At 46.0% G+C, this 8,854-nt stretch overlaps 1 pseudogene across 1 annotated transcript; it reads left to right on the plus strand.

Annotated features, from left to right (window-relative positions):
• Positions 1-191: 191 nt before the first annotated feature.
• LOC148143850 (uncharacterized) lies at positions 192-2,376 on the plus strand (annotated as a pseudogene). The gene is made up of 2 exons (XR_015751339.1): positions 192-296; positions 908-2,376. The product of XR_015751339.1 is annotated as an uncharacterized LOC148143850 (transcript).
• Positions 2,377-8,854: the final 6,478 nt, after the last annotated feature.

Here is an 8,854-nt window from a genome sequence, read left to right on the forward strand (position 1 = left end):
TGTGACGTCCTCATACGGGGCGGGACGTCCGGAGGGAGCCGGCCGATGACGATCCCGTGTTCCAAGATGGTTCTCTTGTATTGACCACGCGTTATGACATCACACAGGTAAACCGTGAGCCAATTGGAATCCCTGGATGACCGGAAGGAGACTGGTCCGCAGGCCAATCAGAACCGCCGTATTGACTGAATGCGGAAGTTTGACAATGAGCTTCTGAAGCTGATGCTGCTCCTCTCTCCCTGAATGAAGATTGAGCTTCACCTCAGACTGCAACTTCCTTTCTCTGTTCACTATCTGTGAGTACGGCACTTTCTTTTCTCACCCACCTTTCTATTCTGGGGTTAAACTGCTCAGTTTCTGACTCTTTATTCCATCCAGTCCATGCTGAACATGATTCTAAACTAGCTAGTTTCCACCTGCCTGGAAGTGGTCTCCCATTTCAGGGAGAAATGAGGAATTTATTCTTTTCTTGTTAGTTTATGGAATGTTCCCCCACAGAAGGTAATGGAGACTGGCTCATGGAATGTATTCAAGACTTAATTGAAGAGAATTTTAAATGACAGGGATATGAAAGGTTATGGAGAACAGCAGGAAATGGAGTGACGGCCAAAGCAGCACAGATATGATTTTATGGAACAGCAGAGCAAACCCCAGAAGCTGAATGGCTCACTCCTGGTTCAATCTGTGACAACCTATGTCCAGGGCAGGAAGAGGTGAGCATAGATCCATCAGTCAACATTTTTCAGCATTTTTAGGAGAATGTGGAGCATGGGGCAATAATACCAAGTGAGAATGGAGGGACACTGTGGCATTGAGAAGAAAGAATGTTCCACAGGAACCAGAATTGTCTGTTTGGAATTTCTATCCTTTGTAAATAGTGATGTCTTCTGTATTCTCTATTTTACAGGATATGAGAATGGATGGAATTGCAGCCATAAATCTCAAAACAAGATCTGATCGAGACAATTGATTCACTGGCATAGGAATGTTATCAGTCTTTTGAATCTCACTGGAAATTTTATTTCTCTTCTGTCCTGTCTGCTTTGAAATGTTTCAAACTTCAGTGAGGCTGAAGTACACAGGCCTCAGTGAGCGTGTACCAGTGAACTGACTGTGGGAAGAGCTTTAAGCGGGTACAAAGTCTGCAATAGCAACATCCCGTTCGCAGCAGCAAGACATAGAACACCTTACATTTGTGAATGGTCCTTCAACTGATTGTCAACACTAGAAGGCGGTGGGGATTCCCACGTGATGGAGAAACCGTGGAAATGTGGAGACTGCGGGAAGGAATTCAAATTCCCATGCTTGCTTGAAAGCCATCGCCGCCGTCACACTGGGGAGAGGCCGTTCACCTGCTCTGTGTGTGGGAAGGGGTTTACCCATTCATCCGCCCTAGTGACCCACCAGCGGGTCCATACGGGGGAGAGGCCTTTCACATGCAATTTGTGTGGGAAGGCGTTCGTTCAGTTATGCACCCTGCATAGTCACCAGCGGGTCCACTCTAGGGAGAAGCCTGCTCTGTGTGTGGGAAGGCGTTCAACCAGTCTTCCAACCTCCAGAGTCACCAGCGGGTCCACACCGGGGAGAGGCCGTACACCTGCTCTGTCTGCGGGAAGGCGTTTGTTCAGTTATCCACCCTGGTGACCCACCGGCGGATTCACACTGGGGAGAGGCTGTTCACCTGCTCCATGCGCGGGAAGGCGTTCACCCAGTCTTCTGCCTTGCTGACCCACCAGCGAGTCCACACCGGGGAGAGGCCTTTCTCCTGCTCAGTGTGCGGGCAGGTATTCACACGGTCCTCTGCCTTGATGAACCACCAGCGGGTCCACACCGGGGAGAGGCCGTTCACCTGCTCTGTGTGCGGTAAGCACTTCAGCGATTCATCCACCCTGCGGCGACACCGGTGGGTCCACACCAGGGAGTGACCATTCACCTGCTCCATATGCGGGGGAGGGCTTCATTGATTCGTCTTCTCTGCGGAGACACCAGCGGGTCCACACTGGGGAGAGACCGTTCACGTGTTCCATCTGTGAGAAGGCATTCATTCAGTCCTCTAACCTGCAGAGTCACCAATGGGTCCACACCGGGGAGGGGCCGTTCACCTGCTCAGTGTGTGGGAAGGGGTTCATTGATTGGTCTTCCCTGCGGAGACACCAGCCTATCCACACTGGGGAGAGACCGTTCACCTGCCCCGAGTGCGGGAAGGGATTCAGTCAGTCATGCCATCTGCTCAGACACCAATCCAGTCACACTGAGTAGTGAACATTTGGATGCTTTGTGGGTGTTACTTGTCTTAATATTCAAGAGCTGAAAATGTGTTGCTGGAAAAGCGCAGCAGGTCAGGCAGCATCCAAGGAGCAGGAGAATAGACATTTCGGGCATGAGCCCTTCTTCAGGAATCCTGAAGGGCTCATGCCCGAAATGTCGATTCTCCTGCTCCTTGGATGCTGCCTGACCTGCTGTGCTTCTCCAGCAACACATTTTCAGCTCTGATCTCCAGCATCTGCAGTCCTCACTGTTTCCCTTAATATTCAAGAGGGCATATATTCCCTGGTGAGATGAGCACCTATTAAGACACACTTACTGATTTGGAGCATGTACTGAAGTCAGGAGGTGTGTATCTGTCATGTTTGACTCCGAAGAAATCTGGCTCCAGTTTCTCCAACCCCGCCAGGATGATAACATGGTGTGACATATTGTGTTATAGGTCTCTTTACTAACCCACTCTCAAACGCTTTCTATTTAGTCATTCATAACTCTTTTCTAAGCTGCTCACAGGAGCCCTATATCTAATAATACTGCATTCCCATTTCATTCACTCATAACTCTTTCCTATAACATAGCTTTATTCGTTCATTCATAAAATTGCAGTTTTGTAGTATATTTTACTATTACAAAATAGAATAAGTTAAAACACCTCTTTTGACTCATTCCTGCTTTTTCACACCTTCATCCCTTACCAGCCCTTGCTACTAGCAGTGTTTTAGGCCTATTTCTGCATCAAAGGCTACCTCTGAATAACTGTCAACATAGTAATGTTTTCAGAACAATGCCTCCCTGCCATCTTATCACCATGAAAGAATAGAATATTAATCAGCACTTGCCAACTGTCTATCGGGACCTGAATAAATACATCAATACATAAATACATCAAGTAGTTTTCCTGACTCGCAGCCACTGTCCCCTTTAAGAAGCTGACTATCGAGACTGTGCTTCTATGAAATTGCAGGAATGAATGAAACTCATGCTGGCAAATACTAAACATATCTCACAATCCAGCAGTGATAAACCGTTTAATATCCTTTATTATTTTATTCAGTGCAGGTACAATGTCTAACTTATTTAGAGCATATAGGCTGAGTAGTTTTACCAACATTTGCTGACTTAAAAGACGAAAGGACTAACACCTCTTAATTCTGCAAGCAGACCACACAGATAATCTCAATCCTATCAGGAGTAGCAGCCAGCGTTTATGTACAATAGATAAAACAATGGAACACCATAGTGACGGGGTGTTAATCTCTGTAAGAACTGTGTGTAAAGAGGCTGCTGTAAGGACGGTATTTTGGGATTCCATCTCCACCTCAAGCTTGTGCAACTTGCGGTTGCTGAATAAAGAGGCTATTTGAACACGATCCCACAACAGGAACAGAGAATGCTCGCCCAGTGCTGAAGGTTGGACAAAAAGGAAAACTAAAGTTTCTGACTGGCTGACAATCCGAGTGGCGTTTGTGAGAAATGCCCGGAGCAATGTGGAAATTGTCAGGGTCTGGGTGACCCAACGATGTTCCCGAGCCACACAACAAGTGGCAGGGTAGAGGAGGGAATGTGGACATGGGTTACGTCCCCACCATAGCGCTGGACAGCATGGAAACTGACCTTTCCATCCAACTTGGCCATGCTGACCAGATATCTGAAGTTAATCTTATCCCATTTGCCAACATTTGACCCATATCTCTCTCAATTCAATTCATCTATCCATTCAGATGACTTTGAAATGTTGTAATTGTACCAATCCCACCACTCCCTCTGGTAGCTCATTCCATACATGCATCACCTTCTGTGTGAAAAGGTTGCCCCTTAGATCCCTTTCCCCATCTACCTTAAACCTATGCCCTCTAGTTATGGACACCAAAGGGTCTGATTCCATGCTGTACAGCTCTATGAATCTAGTGTAAGTGATAACATATTGGTGGTACACATTTGATGGGCCAAAGGGCCTTTTCTGTACTGTATGATTCTGTGATCAGAAAACTCCTGTAGAGTTCCACAAAAAGGAATGCTCTCTGAATCGGACACCATTTATAACAGATTAATGCAATAATAACTTTAATGTGGAATTTAAGAACAGACATCATTCCATTAGAGCACGTTCTTTCTGCACTGAAACCATTCTGTTGTTGGTGGGAGATCAGGCTGAGGAGCTTTAACTATTTAGGTTTACATGTTATGCATATAAGTCTGGAATAACAGTGGATTAGGAATCGTGTTTAGAGAGAATGGTACTCCAAGCATCTCTAATCCTGTTATGTTAACGAGAGAGAGAGGATGTCACATCTACAGATCCGACAGAAGAGTTGTGCAGCTTGTTCGGTCAGTTGAGTTGGTTCTGCTCTCAGACAAGACTGGATGTTGATTTTGATGGATCCCTATTAAACGCTACATCAGAACACTCCAAATCCAAGGAATGTGTCATGAGTAGATCAAACATGACATTTGGAGAAATAGGTGCTGACATTTCTATCCTTGTGGGGGCTGGGGGAAGTCTTCAGATCAGGGAACGTATGTGGAGAGAGAATTGGTTAATGTCTCGTGTCTGATCTCACTCTCATTCAGAACTGAAAGGGGCTGGAAAATGCTCGTTTTTATGGCATAGACAGAGGGGAGAGTAAGACCGAGGGGAACATCTGGTGAGAAATACCCCGAGCCAAAGAGATAGATTGCTAATGATGGTGAAGGTGAGATTGAGGTATCATATGGGTGTTAATGGAAGTGTGAAAGGGAGAAAGCATCCACACTGCTCAGAACAAAGTCAACAAGACATGCCTGTGTGAGCAAATGGAACAAAATTGGAGAGGACTAAGCAGGGTAGACTGATACAGTGAATGGTAGACCCCTGGGGATTGTTGCTGAATGAATAGCTCCAGGAGTGCAGACGTTAATCCTTGAAAGTGGAGTTGCGGGTAGACAGAGTGATGAAGAAAGTGCTTGCTTTCATGGGTCACAGCATTGATTAAATGAGTTGGGACGTCATGTGGTTGTACAGGACATTGGTGAGACCACTTTTATAACACGGCATAGAAGTCTGGTCGCCATTCATTTGGAAGGACCCTGTTAAACTTGTGAGGCTGCAGACAAGATTTACAGGGATGTTACTGGGACTGGAGGTTTTGAGTTATAGGGAGAGGCTGGGGCCTTTTTTTACCCTGGAGCATTAGAGCCTGAGGGGTGACCTTATACTGATTTATAAAATCATGAGAGGCATGGAGAGAGTGAATAGCCAAGCTCTTTTTTTCTCGGGGAGGGGAGGGGGTGGGGGGGAAGGTTCAAAACTAGAGGGCATAGGTTTAAGGTGAGAGGGGGAAATATTTACAAAGGACCTAATGGGAAACATTTTCATGCAGAAGGTGATGTTTGGATGGAATGAGCTGTCAGAGGAAGTGGGTACAATTGCACATTTTAAAAACGTATCTGGATGAAGGGTTCAGGTTTAGAGAGATATGGGCTAAATGTGGAACTTGGGTCTGGGCCAGATTGAGACATCTGGTCGGCATGGATGAGTTGAACCGAAGGGTCTGTTTCCGTGTAGTGTGACTCTATATCTATCCTCTATGACCAAAACCAGACCTCTTCACTGATAATCTTCCTGCTGGATTTTTTTTTTAGAGCACCCAATTTCAGGAGATTTCTGGTGGGTAAAATTGGCATCTGTCCTGTATCATGGAAATTCTGGAAAATAAAAATAAATAGTTCTCCCTGTGAATGGTACAATCCTCCCCACTGCTACCTCTCCAATGAACAATTACAATCCTTTCCGCCCCCACACCCATTCAGGGTACAGTCCTCCCTTACCCACATCTGACATGAATGGTATGACACTTGCTGTCTGAATTGTATAATTGTCCCCTTCCCATGTGAATGGTACAATCCTTCCACCCCCCCCACCACAACCCATGAATAGTAGGATCCTTCTCAGTTACCCATTTCCCCCCAGAATGGTACAATTCTCCCCTGAGAATCCTGAGCTGGAACTCCTAAGTCTCTTTGTGTTTCCAGCATGGACCCTTTCTGGAACTCCACTTGCCCCCTCCTGAAAAATGTCCCTTTATACCACCACTTTGCCTTCTGCCAGCCAATCCTCAATCCATGGCGGCACGGTGGCACAGTGGTTAGCACTGCTGCCTCACAGCGCCAGAGACCCGGGTTCAATTCCCGCCTCAGGCGACTGACTGTGTGGTGTTCTCCCCGTGTCTGCGTGGATTTCCTCCGGGTGCTCCGGTTTCCTCCCACAGTCCAAAGATGTGCAGGGCCAGGTGAGTTGGCCATACTAAATTGCCCGTAGTGTTAGGTAAGGGGTAAATGTAGGGGTATGGGTGGGTTTCGCTTCGGCGGGTCGGTGTGGACTTGTTGGGCCGAAGGGCCTGTTTCCACACTGTAATCTAATCTAATCTAACCTTGCCCCTAACACCTGGGACTCATCTTATTTCACAGCCTCCTGCGCTGCACCTTGTCAAAGGCCTTCTGGAAATCCAAATCACTCACATCCACTGGCTCTCCCTTTGTCTAACTTACTCATTCGCTGCTCAAAGCATCCTAATACATTTGTCAGACATGACCTCCTCTTGTCAAAGCCATGCCGATTCAGTTCTGTTTTACCACGCACCTCGAAATATTCCACACTCTCACCCTTCAAAATGCGTGTTCAGTTTACCCATTTTACAATAAATAAGCTCTTCTGTTAATTAAAATGTAACCAAGTTTAAAGACATCATATTATGTATGTACACTGTCTTTGCCCCTTGTAATATATTATCCTTCTGAAGAAGTCCTTCAAAAAATATTAGCACAAGGTATGAAATGGACATTGGAGTGAAAAAGGATGAGAGATGTCTTAATAGAGGTATACAAGATGTTGAGAGGCATAGATAGAGTGGATAGCATTGGAAGAAATGATTGTTACAAGTCGGCATAATTTTAAGGTAATTGGAGGAAGGTTTGGGGGAGATGTCAGAGTAGGTTCTTCACGCAGAGTGGTGGGTGCATGGAATCCACTGCCAGCAGTGGTAGTAGAGTCCGATATATTAGCAACATTTAAGCGATAGGCACATGGAAGTTAGTACAATGAAGGGTATGCCTCATCTGAGAGTAGGATAAAGTGCCTGTACTGTTCTGTGTTCTATGTCAAAAGTTTCGGATTTGTGAGCAGTACAGTCAGATCCGAGCAAACAAGGACATGCAGGTCATACGGCGCTTAGACCGAGCGAGGCGTGCAGGGTTACGGCTGCACAAGGGGTGCACAAAAGCAAGGTCAACATTTAGATTTCAAATTGGACCATTTGGATGGTGTTGGACAGAGGAAGGAAGTTGCCGTCTGAGTTAAAGCTCAACCTTCATTCAGAGAGAGGAGCAAGAGCAGCAGCAGCTTTAGAAGCTCATGGTCCACCTTCCGCATTCAGACAATACGGGGCGCTCTGATTGGCCGGATGACTCCTTCCGGTCCTCCAGGGTTTCCCAAAGATTGGTCAGCCATCGACCAGAACGATGAGGGGCGGTGCCCCATGCCTATCTGACGCATGCGCAACAGCACCTCCCTCTCAGCGCACGTGCACCGTCCGCCATCAGAAGAGGGGTTTCTCCATCGCATGGGTGATATAGCTGCCATTAAAGAGATTAAATCAAGTGTCTCATATGCTTCCTTAACTGCCCTACTCGTGTGTTGTTGTAGTACATCTCAGGAACCAACCTTTAATCGATTTCAAATGTATACACTGAATGAAAGACTACAGGTGTTTACCTCTAAACTCTATTTCCAGTTCAGTGTCAGTATGTTGCTCTGTATCTGTCCTCAAATAAGGACCGAGTCAATACCCTCCACCTGTCACTCCTGAACGTTGATTTTGCTTTTTGTTTGCACATTCCAACACTCTGTTTCAATCATTTGTTAAAAGTTATTCGTGGTACATGAGAGTTGCTGGCTGGCCAGCATTTTGTTCCCCTTGAGAAGGTGGTGATGGGCTGCCGTTTTGAACTGCTGTGGTCCACATGCTTCACGATGACCCACAATGTCCTTAGGGAGGGAATTCCAGGATTTAGACCCAGCAACACTGAAGGAACAGCAATATATTTCCAAGTCAATATGATGAGTGGCTTGGAGGGGTACTTGCAAGAGATTGTGTTCCCAAGTAGCTTTTGTCCTGGTCCTTCTAGCTGGAAGTGGTTGTTAGTTTGGAAGGTATTTTCTCAGGTTCTTTGCTGAATTTCTGTGGTGCGTCTTGTAGATAGTACACACTACTGGTTCTGAACAGTGGAGCAGAGGGAGTGCATGTATGTGGATATGGTGCCAATCTATCAGGTTACTTTGTCCTGGATGGTATCAAGTTTTTTTCAGTGATGTTGAAGCTGCACTCATCTAAGCTGGTGGGAGAGTATTCCACTTCACTGCTAAATTGTGCCTTGTAGAAGATGGACAGATGAAAGTATTTGACAAATGCACTGCTTCCACAAGATCTAGTGGATTTGTGCCACTTTTACCCACCAAAAAGCTCCGGACAGTGAGTGCATTATAACAAATCCAGTGGGAAGATTATCACTAAAAAGGTCAAGTTTCGCTCATAAAAGGTTTACAAAATTATGA

Source organism: Chiloscyllium plagiosum, unplaced genomic scaffold (assembly GCF_037043375.1).
Source record: "Chiloscyllium plagiosum isolate Xiang-an unplaced genomic scaffold, Cpla_swu_hap1 HiC_scaffold_27, whole genome shotgun sequence".
Taxonomy (NCBI): domain Eukaryota; kingdom Metazoa; phylum Chordata; class Chondrichthyes; order Orectolobiformes; family Hemiscylliidae; genus Chiloscyllium; species Chiloscyllium plagiosum.